The sequence below is a fragment of the Pan troglodytes genome, chromosome 6, assembly GCF_028858775.2.
Source record: "Pan troglodytes isolate AG18354 chromosome 6, NHGRI_mPanTro3-v2.0_pri, whole genome shotgun sequence".
NCBI classification, from domain to species: domain Eukaryota; kingdom Metazoa; phylum Chordata; class Mammalia; order Primates; family Hominidae; genus Pan; species Pan troglodytes.
In genome coordinates this window covers 92,338,223-92,355,690 of record NC_072404.2, presented here as the reverse complement: position 1 = coordinate 92,355,690, position 17,468 = coordinate 92,338,223, and the positions used below count along the sequence as shown (strand labels likewise).

Sequence of the window (17,468 nt, the reverse complement as noted above, 5' to 3'; positions counted from 1 at the left end):
CCTTGATTTTTTTTTCATTAGACATACCTGCTAATGTATTCAGTTATGTAACATGGAATGTGAATTAGTCATGAAGATTTTTCTGTTTATGCAAGAAATTACTTTTTCACTCTAACATACATTCAGTATCCTTCAGATAATTGGCATTACTTCTTATCCATCGCAGGAATATGTAGGGTTTTGGCTGTTTCTCTTTCTGTACCCATACATCTTGAATCTTTTTACCTGCCATTCCACTGACATACCATAGGACTGTGGTTTCCAGACTTTTAAAATTCACAAAACATTAAAATTGAGAGGAAATAATGTGTCTGCAGTAAGTTTGTCAAATTTTTATTTTATTTGATGTTATAGAACAAACAAGTATCAAAACCCTACTAAATACATTATTATTTTGAAAAGATACAGATATTTTTAGCAGCAAAAATGTTGGAAGAACAAAATCTCAAAAGAAAGTAGTACACTTTAATTTAAAAATGTTTGGCTTCATGAAAAACTCACTAATTTCTTTCTCATTATGCTAGAGACTGGTAAAAAAAATGAATTGACAGTAACCTATATATTGAATACATTATTACTATTATTGTTTCGAACAAATTTATCAGTTAAATTAATTAAGAACAAAAACACTTTTTATTTTACTTCACTTATTCCTTTTTGATACTCTTACTTACTTTATGTAGATCCAAGTTAATACCTATTAGTTTCCTTTTGTCTAAAGCTGGGGTCATCAACCCCTGGGGAACAGACTGGCCTGTTAGGAACTTGGCCACACAGCAGGACATGAGCAGCAGACCAGTGAGCAAGTGGCATTAGACTCTCAAAGGAGTGTGAACCCTACTGTGAACTGTGCATGCCAGGGATCCAGGTTGCACACTGCTTATGAAAATCTAATGCCTGATGATCTAAGGTGGAACAGTTTCATCCTGAAACCATCCCCCACATCCCGCACATCCATGGAAAAAATTGTCTTGCATGAAACTGGTCCCTGGTGCCAAAAAGTTTGGGGACATCTGGTCTAAAGGACTTCTTTTAACATTTCTTACAAGGCAGGTCTACTGGCAACAAATTTCCTCAATTTTTACTTGATAAGTTATTTATTTCTCCTTTACTTTGTAGAGATAGTTTCAGAGTATAGAATTCTATACTCTGGTTTATTTTCTCTCTCTCTCTCAACACTTTCAATATTTTACTCTACTCTTTTCCTGCTTCCATGGTTTCTGAGGAAATGTGAGATGTAATTATTATCTTCACTCCTCTGTAAGTAAGGTGTTTCCCTGACACACCACACTGGCTTTTTTCAGGATATTTGTCTGTATCTTTGATCCTCTGTGGTTTGAATATGATATACCTAGTTAATGATTTTGTTGGTGTGGTTTTTTTTTGTTTCTTTTTGGTTTTTTGGCATTTATTCTGCTTGGTGTTCTCAGAGTTTCCTGGATCTGTGGTTCGGTGTCTGACATTAATTTGGAGGAATTCTCAGCCATTATTGTTTTAAACATTTCTTCTGTTTCTTTCTCTCTTCTTTTTCTTGTATTTCCATTATATATATTATATATAATATAATATGTTATATTTTATATACAACATTATATTTTCTATATAATATTATATATTATATTTATATATATTATATATTATATTTATATATATTATATATTATATTTATATATATTATATATTATATTTATACATATTATATATTATATTTATACATATTATATATAAAATATATTATATTTTATATATAATATATTATATTTTATATATTATATATTATATTTTATATATAATATTATATATAATATGTTTTATATATAATGTTATATAATATGTTTTATATATATTATGTTTTATATATAATATTATATATTATATTTTATATATAATATTATGTTATATTTTATATATAATATTATATGTTATATGTTATATTTTATATATAATATATATTATATAGTATATAGTTTATATATAATTATATATAATATATATTTTATATATAATATATAATATATAATGGATATATATTATATATTTTATATAATGGAATAATATATAATAAAATATATATTATATAATGGAATAGTATATATTATATAATGGAATAATATGTAATATATTATATAATGGAAAAAGTATATATATTAAATATATATGGATATATTTATTACATATCCATATATATTTAATATGTAATATTTATTATATATCCATATATATTTTATATAATATATATATCCATATATCTTTAATAGGTATCCCACAATTCTGGAATATTCTATTCTGTTGTTTTTCTTTTTCAGTCTTCATTCTCTGCTTTTTGGTTTTGGAGTTTCTATTGATATATTCTTGATATTTAATCTCAGAGATTCTTTAATTTGCCCACTATCCCATATACTAATAAGCCTATCAAAGGCATCTTTCATTTCTGTTACAGTGTTTTTTATCCCTAACATTAATTTTTTATTCTTTCTTAATATTTTCATTTATCTGATCATACCGTCCATCTGTTCTTACATGTTATATACTTCATCTATTAGAACAATTATCATATTAATTATACTTGTTTTAAATCTCCAGTCTGATCATTGCAACATGCTGCCATGCCTGGTTCTTGTGCTTGCTCTGTCTTTTCAAACTGTTGTTTTTGTTTTTGTTTTGTCTTTGAGTATTCCTTGTAATTTTTACTTGATAGCTGGATATGATGTATTGGGTAAAAGAAAGTGCTGTAAATAGGCCTTTAGTAATGTGGTGGTAAGGTGTGGGGCAGAGAAAGCATTCTCTAATCCTCTGATTAGGTCAAAGTCTTTAGTGAACATGTGCTTCTGGACTGTAAATTTCATGTTTCTCAGTCCACATTCTCTCCTTTATATGGGACAGGATATCTAGAGAGGCCTGGAGTTAGGTATTTTCTTTTCCCATGTGGAAGTCTAGAGCTGGCTGGAGTTGGCTATTTCCTTTCCCCCTAGTCAGTTAGACTGTAGTGAAACCCCAGCAGTTCAAGCACTGGATTAATAGTTGTTGTTGTTGTTGTTGTTGTTGTTTTTACAGGACAGACCTTGTTGAGAGAAACAGAGTACACTGGCATATTTCAGCCTGGCACCTTTTCCTTTCCCCCCGCCTGAAGCATGAGAGGGTTTTTCCCCAAATATTTACTGTGAAAACCTAGTAGGTTTCTTGCTGATAAAACAAATAAAAGCATAACTCCCGTTAGTGACTTGTTCTTCCTGGATTTAAACTCTCAGGCTTGTCCACACCAAGACTCCAGCAATTTGTCAATTAAAGTTCAGGTTTTCCAGCCCCAGTACTGGTTTCTGTAGAAGGTTTTGCTTCTGAGTTTCTGCCCTGGTAAGTTGTGCTTCTCTGTATCTACCTGTCTCTCCAATTTTGAGAGTATTTGTGTGACCTGTGACTTCACTTCTCTTACAGATCTAAGAAGAGTTGTTGGTTTTTCAGTTTGTTCAGCTTTTTGGTTATTGTTAGAATGAAGTAGTGACTTCCACGCTCCTTACATGGAGATGAACGAAAAACCAGAAGCCAGTATCTTTACATGACATTGTGCTTTAACTTTTCAGTATAAATTTCTTTTGGATGTAACAGAAATAGAAAAATATACATGAATCCAACACTCTGTGTGTATTTGGCATTTAAATAGCAGAATAGAATAAATTTAAATTGATTCTTCTTTTACTAATGACAGTACCCTGCCAGGTTCTTAACTCATTCTTCCAGAATTGAGGAGAAATCTCATGTATGTGACTGATACGAGGGTGAGGCATCTGGCTGACCTATAAGTGATCTTTATAAACTTGTCTTTGGGACATGTGTTTATACCATGAAAATTTTTGTTTATGCAACTCTGCTTGCTTATAAGTAATTTATAGATTACAGGGAGATCTCTTTTCAGATTTGTAGTTGTTGTTACTAATCAGTTACTATAGCTTGTTGAAAAACTTATTTAAGATTTGACGGATGGCAAACATAACAAGAAAGACAAAAGTAATTTTTTTCCATTTTTTTCTGTAAACATAGCAGAAAGATTATAATGGTAACAGCTATATCTGTACTAGGAGTAAAATAATATAAGCAGGTGAACTACCAGCTAATAGCTTTAGGTTTAGTCTGGAATGGCTCCAACATTATTTGATCGTGTGCTTTTCTGAGATAGCCTATAATCACTTTTCCTCTTTAAGAGACTGTTGATATCCTATTTAATGGTACCATGGCAGGGATCAGCTGGTGTACTCTTATTCCCTGATCTAGTCTTCAGGGATAAGAGTCTGTTCATTGAAGTCCTAGGTGTTATTATCCATTGAAGTGTAGTGATGACCCAAACGTGTTTGATCTACGACTCCAACTTTTATTCTCAAGTCTAGTATTTCCTGCTTAAATCCTTTGATTTAAAATTAATTCTAGGTTCTACCTTGGACATAAATGGCAAAAGTGGAGGACTGTTCTTTTTAAACAGTACCGTTGAATGTTTAAAACTTGCTTATAAATTTTTCACAGAGGCTTTAGAATTTTTAGGTCCACTAAACACCAGATAAAACACAACTTATTTATTAAAATGTTTTCAGCTAGATGCTTAGATATAGAAATTGTGTGTACATGGCCACACATGTGTCCTTCTTTGAAAGTGGTTAAGAGTCCAAGGGAGACTTACACAAAGAGAAAGTCACTATAGTATCTTTTGGAAGTATTAAAAAACCTGTTGTTTGAAGGATGGGTTGAATTTGGCTATGTACGAAAGGAAAGGAAGGACTTCTGGGCAAAGAAACCATGTGAAAATCAAGCCACAAAAGAGATTGTGTATTGAATGTGTATGGCAGGGCTTACAAATGGGCTATTTTATTCATAAGGAAGGAGGAGCAATATAGGAGTTTGCCATACACAGATTTACATTTTATCAAGATTGTTTGGACGGCAGTGTAGAGCTAACAAGATTATTGCCAAGCATCAAGGATTTGGATAGAAAGCCTAGTGCTGACACGGTAACCTAACACTTATGGGTTCAGTACTTCTATATTCATTAAGTACCTTTAGACTTTAATTAAGTCCTAATATTTGGACTTTCAAGCTCCCAATAAAATATCTTTAATTTTTAAAATAAATGTTTTCCTCTTATAAAAAACCATTAATGCCAATTATAGAAAATTTAGAAAATACCCAAGAGTACTGAAAATAAGATTGAAAAAATAACCTTACCATTTATAATTAGCTACTATTAATATTTTGGTAAATCTTATTTTAGTATTTTGCATAATTTTTAGCAAAATCAGATCATATTTATATTCCTGTTTTATCTTTGACATTCATTTCTCAACATATTTTACACAATTTTAATGACATGCATATTTTCTAAAACAATATATAGTATTTTTATTATAAAAGCTATAACATGTAACTTATAAAAAATAGAACCTATTCTAAAGCAAAAAGGATGAGAATTATCCAGTACCTCTCCCCTTAAATATAATGATAAACATATATTTTATTTTCATTCTCCTTTATTGGATTCTTCCAATAGACATTTGTACGTACTAAACATACTTATATGTCGAACAAAACATTAAGAAACCCTCATGTAATGTTTACTATATACCGTGCATGGATCTAAGTACTTTATATATGTCAATACAATTTTTTCACAAAACTGAATGAGATAAGTACTGTTATCATTACCAGTTTTAATATGAAGAAAGTGAGACACAGAAAAAAATGGGTAACTTAGTGAAGACCACACAATTAGGAAGTAGCAGCCTTGGGTCCAATCAAAGACCATCTGCTTTCAGATTTTGTGACCTTGAAAAGTGTCACAAATATATTGCTTTTCCTTTGATATCATGTCCACATCAAGTAGTTGCAATATTTCCACCCACCCCTTCACGCTAGATTTCTCAGAAGAGCTACTTGTGTTTTATGATTGCATTTTCTCATATTCCAGCCACTTCATGACAAACCACAATCCAGCACTTTCTTACACCAATTTATCAAAACCATTGGTTCTTGCTAAAGTGTAATGAATTTCAATCCAGCGGACACCCTGGCTTCCAATTTATTTGCGCTGTTAACCAACCCTGGCAAAAGCCTATTCCTCTTTTACTCTCTTCTCTTGGTTTCTGTGGTGCAGCTGTCTTTCCTGTGTTCCACCTTTGGCTTTGCCTACCCCTCAGCATCCAGTACTGGACCATTATCTTCAACCTAGATTCTAAAGGCTATATAGCTTCAGTCATAGACCTTCATGTCTCCTCACTGTACATCTTTTCCCAAAGAGTTCATCCATTTCCATGGCTTAACACATCATGTATTCACTGTAACTCCCAAATATGCATCTCTGTATCATATCTCTTTTCTGAGCTTCAGACCCATATATTCAATTACCTCAGCATCATCACTTCATAGCCTAAACATTGCCTTTACAATATTGGAGGTCAAAATATTTTGTCCTCCATATTCTTGCTATCTTAGTAAATAACACAGTAATCCACCCAGAAATCCAAGCCAGTAATTACAGAATAATCTTTACATTTCCTTTTTTCTCACTATCCACATTCAGTCCAATGTTAAATTCTATCGGTTTTGTACTTTCTTTCTCAAATTATTTTCTTATTCTCATCGTTTTTTCCCCACTACCTTCAGTTTCTCACCTAATCTATAGCACTTTGGTTTCTCACTCCAATCCATTTTTCACCTCAAGTGATATTTTGAAAATGGTTATCTGTGAGGGGTTGGATAATCCCATTTCCCATGATGTGATTATTATGCATTGCATGCCTGTATCAACACATCTCATATACCCCATAAATATATATATATATATACCTACTATGAACCCCCAAAATAAAAATATATATAAAAAATAAAATAATTATCTGATCAAGTCATTTATTCGTCAAAAACTGTTTGATGGTCTCTTAACTGCTTTAGTAGTATGTTTAAAATTCTTCACGTAGCTTACAAGGCCCTTTGCCCAAGAGCCTCAGCCTCACAGTTTAGCCACCTTACCCTTTTCATTACTTAGTTCTTAGCTCTTACGTCACTTCCTTTGGAAGACTTTCCTTTCCTGAATATCTAAGTTGCACCTCTCTTTCCATAACACAGAGGACTTATTTTTCCTAATATTATCCATAATTTTAATTAATTACTGATGTTGTCATTATCTGTTTACCATTATCTCACTTAAATTGTATCTGTTTGTTCACTGTTGTATTGCCTAGCACATTAATCAATATAGTTATTGAATGATTAATATTTTCAAATATGTTTGCTGTATTTTGAGACTTTTTATATTTGTGTTATATCTTATATTAAGTCTAAAATTATGGCTTCATGTAGTAAGACAAAACTTCCTTTCATTCAAAAATGTCAACATTTATTTCAATATTTTAAATGCCCTAATTTCAACCTTTGTCTCCCAATATTACATCAACTACCTTTCCCAATTATTTATCTCCTTTATTTCTTCCTGATAGTTTTCTCTTATTATGACAAGGCCTAGTTTATTGTCATTCTTAAATAGTGTTAGAAGTCTCATTTTAGTTTGCTGAGAATGATGGCTTCCAGCTTTATCCTTGTCCTTGAATGAGTGAAAAGATGAGTGAATGAATGGATACATGAATACATATCATTCATTTATTCAAAAATACTTTTGAATACAGGAATATCTTACAGCTTTGCTGGTTTAGTTCCACACCACCACAATAAAACAAATATTGCAAAACAGTGAGTCCATGAATTTTTTTGTTTTCCTAATGCATATAAAAGTTATGTTTACACTATACTGTAGTCTATTAAGTGTGCAATCACATTATGTGACTAAAAAAAAAATACATGCCTTAATTTAAAAAGACTTTATTGCTAAAAAAAGTCTCATTTGCTGCTTGTTAATTATTTCCACTATTTTTCCTACCGTGAAAGAGAAAGTTAGAATGATTAAATAATATATACAGATTAAACTACTAATAAGTGGCAGAACCAGAATTCAAATTCAGGGCTTTTTTAAAAAAAATGCCAAAGCCTTACTGTATTCCATATCTGCTCCCGATTATGAAACAAAACATGTCAGCTTAGTTCCTTGTGTTGCAGATTCATAGCAATGAAGATCCTGTAATTAAAAATATCTTTGTAGACAAGGCCAGATCTTTCACTTTTTTATATTCTATAGAAATATATTGCATTTATTATATCTCTATATAAATTTTGTTTTTGAGTAAGACATATGAAAAAATTTAGCCAATATAAGAAATTTTATAGTGAGATATTAAGTTGCATTGAATATGTAGAATTATAAAGGTACAATCTAGAGGAAGAGGGAAAAACTACATATTTTCAATAATATGTGGTTAGAGTTTCAGCTTGGGAGGGAAGATCAAATACAATGTTTAGTGACTCTAAACATGTGGCTCTGACTGTGCCATGTATGTATAGAGACAATACTGAGCACATATTGATTACCAAATGTGTTAACTTTAGATATATTTAATCATTTAAGTGGCCCTCAAACACATTTAATATGGATGCATTGATTACCAGATGATTCTTGTGCTATTTCAGAAAACATCTGAAATTACTTTAAAACAATTCCTTGGTGAATGTACTTTAAAAGAGTAGCAGTAATATGAATGTCAGTAATCTGTGGGAATTCACAAAAAGTAAGGCATCATTTTTTTTTCTTTTACTTTAACTTCTGGGATACATGTACAGGATGTGCAGGTTTGTTACATAGGTATATGTGTGCCATGGTGGTTTGCTGCACCTATGAACCCGTCATCTAGGTTTTAAGCCCCGCATGCATTAGATATTTGTCCTAATGCTCTCCTTCCCTTTATCCCACACCCCCCGACAGGCCCTGGTGTGTGATGTTCTCTGCATGTTCTCACTCATAAGTAGGAGTTGAACTATGAGGCATCAATTTTTATTGAAGTCTTATAAGGTACCCAGGCTTGTCTGTCTAGTATGACAACTTTAAAATCCAGGATAGATAGGATGTTCCATTATTACAACACACTATAATAAACCATTTGAACAACTTTTGGTCATCATTTCATCTTAAATAATGACTGTTTTCTTTGATATTAACTGTGGAGAGCAGCAGGCACAGAGAGGGTACTCATTTGTCTTCTTTCCCCTCCAGAGATGAGTCTTTATGATCTTTGAGGTAGACAAGGAGGATGAACCTACATCTTTCTTTATAGTAGTCTGTGGAACAAAGGCCAGAGATACTAGGACACATAGTTCCAATGGTGTGGGACCAAGGTAATCAATCAGTTTACCATTGTTAGTCACTCAGGCAAATGGAAACAACAAGAAATTTCTTTTTAGTAATAATTATCATTCTGTTTTTGAAAAGGTGTTCATTGCAATGATTGTATTGAGATGAAGATGCAAAATCTTTCTTAAAATATGTTTTTTTGACTTAGGCAAAAGAAGATGTCTGAGTCCCTGAAACTTACAGTGGTATGTCTCTTGAGCCACTAATAGATTGTCATGTAATATGCAGTTTTCAAAAGTTTACAGGATAATGCCATAAAATAGTTTAAAGTACCTATAGGAATATATAAGAAGCCTGACATAATTGCCCTATGAAACTAATTTAAGCAGGTGTTGGTACTGAGAATATTTTATATTTGCATTATGAAGTATTGCCCCTGGGAAAGGAGGCTAGTTGTTTCATAGCAACATGATTATGGTGCCACACAGTTTATTGATAATCTGTTTTCAAAATGAGCAGTATCTCCTTCGAATATGGCCAAAATATACTACAAAAGTTTAATTAAAATCACTTTATGATCCCACAGTGTTTAGAATTTACATATACTTCCCATTCTAGTGAATATCTTTGAAAACTCTTTAAAAAGTTGCAATACAAAGTTTATTTAAATATATTGTTATCTCAGCATTAAGGTAGTTATGAGCAAAGACTTTCATTTATAGGGTTCATGATAGTAAAAAGGAATAGTGGCCCCCAGATGTGAATAAATTGCCAGTCAGTAAGTATTCATGGTATTAAATTTTAAATGACCACTTATAACATCAATGTTTCATGACTTTATTTATTTATTTATTTATTTAGAGACGGAGTCTCCCTCTGTTACCTAGGCTGGAGTGCAGTGGCGCAACAAGATATTAATGTTGTATGATAAACCTATATAAAATCTACATAAAAGGCATATCATTTCAATGATGTGGTAACAACACAGATAGATAGATAGATAGACAGATAGATACTATAAATAGACACATAAAGATGCAGAGATACACAGTTAGCTGGGCAAAAAGGCCACAGCTAATTGACATTTTATCCCCATTGGATAGAAAGAATTCTTAGAACATTATTGTTTATAGTTATTTTTATGAATAACATTCTTGTTCATCAAGGTTTATTGAATAATTAAATAGAATAACAAATGACTACTTTTTACTGAACTTGAGTAAATATTACTTCTGGTCTATTAGCTCATTCTAAAATTAGTAAGTAAGAAATAAATGAATATCAATTTTGAAAAAGAACTCATGCTTTGTTTGATAATTTGCTTTATTGTTATGGATATGTATGACATTGGGGGTGATCTTATTTGCCTATTTTATCATGATGTTTTTCTAATAATGTTTTCCCAGTTTATATGCTATATTAGTTATATCAGTGCTTCATGATGTTTCTCAGAGAGCATAGTCACATTAAGTATCTCTGGGGAGATAGCATATATAATCAATCATAACACCAACTATGCAAACAGCTCATACATTATTATACAAAATAAAGTTTTTGTTAAAGACGTGGTAGAGGACAAAAGTTTTTCTATTTGTAGTAGTTACGGATTTCTGTTAACAGTCTTGGATGTGCAAATGACAAGTTCTACTTAATTATTTGTCTGTAACCAAACTCAAGTTCTATTTTGGGTCCCATTCATTATCTCAGTAAAAACTTAATCTGAACCAATTTAGAATCCTCCTAAGATAGGTCCCACTATGTACAAGATCCAGTGGGTATATAAAAGGTGAGAGTACAGGGTAGTAATTAATTACCTGTCTGGTAATTAAATTGTGTCTATAAGATAAATATTGAAAAATCCATCTTGTCCTTGATCTTAGTCCACACATTTTAGTAAGCCATCCGTTTTCCTGTTTCTATGGTTTAGTTAGTTTAGGAGGCCATAAAGGGGGCACAGAAATGTTTCTGTTGCTTTGATGTCATTCTTGGATATGTAAAACTCTGCTAGATCCTCAATGGTCTTGTATACCTACACAGTGAATTCATTGACTCTCTGGGTCTTGCCCTCAACTCCTACAACCTCTCTGGGGAGGGTATCTTCATGGCTACCTATTGAGGCATTTTCCTAGGAAGTCTAACTTAAAGTCCCCTTCCCCCTTAATTTCACTATTTTCCCACAAACTTCCTTCAGTCTCTCTCATTACTTGATCCTAGGAAATCTTTTTCTACTAAAGAGGAAATTCTTTACTCTTAAGTTTTAATATTTTCCAGTCTGAAGTACTCCCTATGTGATGCTGCAGGCAATCAAAACATAATCTCCTTAATGGTTTGAGGTTTGGGGAAAGAAGAATTTGAGAGACTACCAGATTCAAATCTTTGGACCATAGCATAACTCTTCCTCATGACACTCAACACGGAATAAACTGTCTGATAGAAATAAAGGGAAAGGGGAAGGGAAATTTCACAAGAGAAATGTATCAGTTGATATTTCAAAAATAGCATCTCACTGTCTACAGAGATTATATATCTGGTAACTTTATAAATGTTTTACCTAAAATAACTTCTGGTATTAGTAGATGTAAGATCATATTATGAGAATAAATATAGTTAATTTTTATTTATTTAAAATTACATGTGAAAAATAAATATCTCAATTAAAAATTATTTTTTCTTTTATTGAGAATGCCGTATTTTATTTGAATAAATTATATTCAAATGAACATATTCAAATATATTAATTTGAATCAATTATATACTTTTAAGGAATTAGAAGCAATTCATATGATTATTATAATTTTCAAGTTCTCTATTTTAAAATAGATTTTGATTATAACATTTTCTTTTCTGCCTCCAAAGAGTTAATAAAATGGTAGAACCTTTCTTAACTAGAAGTAATTTCTCAAGAAATTCAAGTGTTTTCTTTTCTAGTTTTAGTACTTCATTGGATTGCTTTTGCCCTAAATGATTTTGTCTTTTCTGTAAAGCAGAAAAAACAACTATTACCTTTCACCAGATAGCAGTTAACAATAATCTCAAGTTTTACATTTTTTTCCTTTAGAAAGATCTACATGTGGTTTAGAAATTCTGCTCCTTGGCCAAGCGCAGTGGCTCATGCCTGTAATCCCACCACTTTGGGAGGCCGAGGAGGGCGAATCACCTGAGATCAGGAGTTCGAGACCCAGCCTGACCCCATATCTACTAAAAATACAAAAAAAATAGCCAGGCATGGTGGTGCATGCCTGTAATTCCAGCTACTCAGGAGGCTGAGGCAGGAGAATCGCTTGAACCCGGGAGGCAGAGGTTGCGGTGAGCCGAGATCGCGCCACTGCACTCCAGCCTGGGCAACAAGAGCGAAACTCCGTCTCAAAGAAAAAAATAAAAAAAAAAAATAAATAATAAAAAAAAAGAAATTCTGCTCCGTGAGAAGTAAATGTTCTGAAAAGAAAACCCTAACTCAATCAAATAAGTGTTACAAATAGATTTGTGATGGCCCTAGAAACATAATTTAAGAGTTGTGATAGTGAAAACAGGAAATACCTTACATGTATCATAATTGAAGAATGGTTAAATATTTTCATGTTTTAATATAATATTACTATATTCAATGATAGCTCAAGATATTTTTAAAAATAATACTAATTGTACTCATGTTATAAGGTTAAATGGAAGCAGCAAAAGCAATTATTTAGGTACTAAATGAACATATAATTCCCCTGGCATAGATGATTGATAGAGTGAATGAGTATTATATGGTCTCAACTCTATTAAAATATTTATAGAACAATAGATTGGAATAACATGTAATAAATTATAAGTTTATATCTGATTATTTTTTCTTCTTTCTTCCACTAAGTTTTCAATTATTATTTTCTATCTTTAAAATATCAGCTGGGTCCAGCCATGGGGTCTCATGCCTGTAAGCACCTTGGGAGGCCGAGGTGAAAGGATGGCTTGAGTCAGGAGTTTAAGAACAGTCTGGACAGTACAGTGAGCCCTCATCTCAACTAAAATTTTTTTTTAAAAAAGAAAGAAAAATTAGCTGGTCATGATGGTACATGCCTGTAGTCCCATCTACTTCAGAAGCTGAGGTGGGAGGATCACTAGATTAAGAGACCAAAATAACCTAAATTTTATATAAACTATTTAATAGTATAGAAAAAAAAGTATACAAATAGTATATCCATACTCATTCATTTTGTTTAGTTATAATAATCTAATCAGTTTAACTTAGGTGTTTGATAATATGCTGTCTCCATGTTTTTAAACACTGTTCACAGTGTTAGCTACCATTAGCATGTAAGATATGACTGATTTTACCTTCATTTTACTTATTTTTCCCCCTTTAACTCTTGTTCTGTGTTAACTAAGAACAATTCTATTTGTGAATGGGGAAGAACTAAGAACATGGGGAAAATAAGATACTTAATATTTTCTACTTTTAATTTCATATTTAAGCATTAACCTATACTGATTGTTGGTTGGAACTGATAAATTTACTTAATGCAAAACATATTTATGCAAAGTTCTTTGAATTAGGATTTTTTTCTGTGAAATTCTAGTATATTATGAAGCTTTTTTTTAGATCAAGTTTTATCTGTATGTTTGGCTACATAACTTAGTACTATTTAAAATTGCACGTTAGGAGTCTACTGCCTGATGCCAAAGTATACCAGATTAACCAGAGTTCTGTTCAGTAAGTGCAATTATATCTTCACATACTTATTCTTGGCATACAATAGACTTTATAATATAAAGCAAATAGATCAACCCTAAATTATTTGTTTATTTTTTTCTGCATGCACACAGTATTACCCCATTTATATCTGACATACTATTGACAATTGTTTTGGTAAACATTATGTATGCATTACTTTACTTAAGTCCCCCAGAACTCATGTGATAAGTCTGTTGTCTCCATTTTAGAAACTGAGAGGATTTTTTTCCAAAAATCAAGTAACTAGAATCAATAAATATGAAGATTTTATTTTATGTCTTATCTATGCCACAGTATTAACTACTTTGTCATAATGTTATTTGTAAAATCCAGCCAAAATGTTGGTATCCTCAGATTTCCATCTGTGGAAATTGATAGTTTAAACAGGTACACAAATTACATGCATTATATGTTTCTACCATCTACCATGATTCATTTAGGTGTAAAATATGGTTAATCTGAAGAAATGACATATGCTTCCCTTTATAATAGTTCACCTGTTTTGGTTTGAAAAATATATGTTTAATAGAGATTGTAAGAATAATTATTTTACTATTAAAGTCTTGTTCTGTCCTTGCAAATTTTCATTTGCCTCTATGAAATGTCACAGGCTCATTTAATGGAATGAGACTCATTTCTAGATGTAATAAAATTCCTGGGTCATCAATAATTATATTGCAATAATTTGATATAATATCCCATATCATTCCCTAAATTCTGTGTTTGTAAAGAATTATTCATTTTGAATTTGAAAATTATGAATTTCCTTCATCAATCTATCCCCATTTTAGACATCAACTCAACTTTTAATTAAATGTGCCTTAAATTTTATTTGTAAAATGTTTATATTTAACTCATTTGAATGAATTTATTCAGCACCTTGTGCATCTGTATAAATGAACAATGCCAGAATTAGATCTGCTCTTAATACTAATAATACAAAGTGAAAAACAGGTAAATATCAAAATGAAGTTATTTTAAGTGAATAATTTAAATATAAAAGAGTTAAGAGAATCCCTCTTCTGTGTGTCAGTGAACCCCCTTAATACTCAAATATAGTTCAGTCTCTAAGGAATACAAATTGGTTTTCTATTTTAGAGCAAGCGTATTTGGACTTACAAAAAAATCCTATTTTGTTCATTAAAAGAGAGCATATTTCTAATTTGTTTTGGTGCATATTTAAAAAATCTGTTTGGGAAGAAAGCTGTTACAAATCATGTATGAATGAGGCCATCTGCAAAAATATGCATATAATGATCATAACTTACTAAAACAGGTTTAAAAACAAAAGCAACCTATAATCTGTTTTATGTTTCCAATGATCCTTTTGTAATGATTAGAGAATTCTTATGTTTTTTCTCATTCATCCTTCTTGAATGTAGTCATAACCTCATTCATGACTTTTCTAAGTAACTATAAGAAAAATTTAATCTCATCAAATGATTTACCCTAAATTATAAGGTATTAGTAATCATGATATAAAAAGCTATGTGAGAAATAAGAAAAAATTTGATTCAACATTTATTGGATATATTTTCTCTTTTAAAGTTAACACTAAAATGAATATTTGTTTCTAAAAATAATAGATTTATTCAGATTTACAAAAATCTAAAAAGTATGCATGAGACTAGACAACAGTATTATCTCTAATTTTAATTACCTGGTTGAAATGCAGAGTGATTTCTAATTACATGTTGTGGACATACTGTGAGATATTTTTAATAAATAAAAAGTCTCGACTTTCTACCCATACACATTCTTAAAACAAAAGACATTTGTATTTTATTTTTCCTGTTTGATCTATAATATTTTTACTCCTTAGGAATATGTGCAGCTTTGGATTCATGCCAATTTAATGCCACATGCATTGCCAATTTTGACTCATTATTTACTTAAAATGCTTTATGAATCTGTGGTAGACATCACAGAAAGCAAGCAGAAAACGACACAGCCTTGTCTATTCAGCATATACTCTTGTTGAGCTAATCAGCATCCACAAGATAATATAAAAAATATCAGTGCTAACCCCACTTTGGCTAAATATTAAAACATATGGCTCTCCAATTAATTGGCTGCATGGAATAACTGCACTCCAGGTGCCTGTCACAGAATATTCCTGAATCAGCCTCAGGTCAAATTTTTCTAAAGCTTGGCCAAAATAAATACCATGGCAGTTTGCTTGAAGGATGTTCAGTCCATTCATTCTTTTGATCCTCTTAAATGTACTCTGTGACTAAAACAGAACATCAGAGAGCCTATATACTATTACCTTGTCTGCCCTACCTCTGTGCCATTATAATTGCTTTTCATGGATTGAGCTTTGGCACTATACCATCAGCCTTTATTGAGGACATTTTCAGAAACATGGCCATGTATCAGGTCATTAGGTGCTCTCTCTGAGGATCTATTTCTAGTTTCATACCAACATTAGTTTGGCTAACTAGTTTCAGTCAGTTATTATAAGAAAACATTCCAGTTTAGGAATGATTGGGAAATAAAATGGAAATCGTAATTGTAATATTCTTTCAATTTTATCAGTAGAAACTATTTTAAGTTTCATTCTTGATTTTATGCAGTACTCTAAGAATATTTCTAATTTGACATACATTGCCTACTCAAGGATAGTTTTCAAATCAAAATATAATCAGTGTTATCATTCAAAATAATATTCATTCAAATAACTAGGTTCCTAGCTCAACTTCAGAAGTAGCAAGAAGCAGGCATAGGCCTTAATAAAAGACAAGTTTTCCCAGGGATAGAGGCATGACTGTGTTATATTACACCCAAATTAAGAGAAAAATAGGCCTAAATGTTAGCTAAGTGAGCAAAGGATTTAGCAGAAAGCTGTGAAAAACAAATAAACAAAATAACGAAACAGGCAAGTTAAAGCTCATAGTACTGGACCTTGTCACGTGGTGAATGATGCACTTTTGTTCCTCAAGTTTATTACAATAATGACAGTGTCTCTGGAGTTATGCTCAAGATGTCTGTTCTTAGGCCCTTGACCACAATGCTTATTTTTCCCCCTTTTAAAATGAATCTTCTGCCTTCCATAACACACACACACACACACACACACACAGACACCACATTTGAAATAAACCAAGGTGAATAGACAGTTTTGACAATACCATAAGAGAATTAAAATCTGTTTTGTAATAATTCAAGATAATAATTGTTAATGAGAGGTAATGATTGAATAATTAAAACAAATATGCTCCTTGGAATCTTAATATTTGAGAAGGGTACCATAAAAGTAAGTAACTCTTGGAAAGTGAAAGAAAATTTTTCACATTAAGAGTCCACCTTTGAAATGACTTGATTAGTGTAAGTATTGAAATTAATTTCTTCACATAACTAAATTATCTGTATTTGTTATAACCATAGTTAGATATTATGATTATAGATGAAAATTTATTCTAAAAGGTAACATTTTTTTCTCCTAGCTAGGATTTGAATCTAACAACATTTTTTTAATATAGTTAAGTCCCAACAGAGTGTCAAATGAAGCTGAATTCAGCTCTTTCTCAAGGTGTCAGT

The 17,468-nt window shown here is 31.4% G+C and overlaps 1 protein-coding gene across 1 annotated transcript in view; it reads left to right on the top strand.

Annotated features, from left to right (window-relative positions):
• The window catches only part of PCLO (piccolo presynaptic cytomatrix protein), a 412,549-nt gene that overhangs the window by 162,034 nt on the left and 233,047 nt on the right, over nt 1-17,468 (top strand). The gene's annotated exons all lie outside the window — the stretch shown is intronic.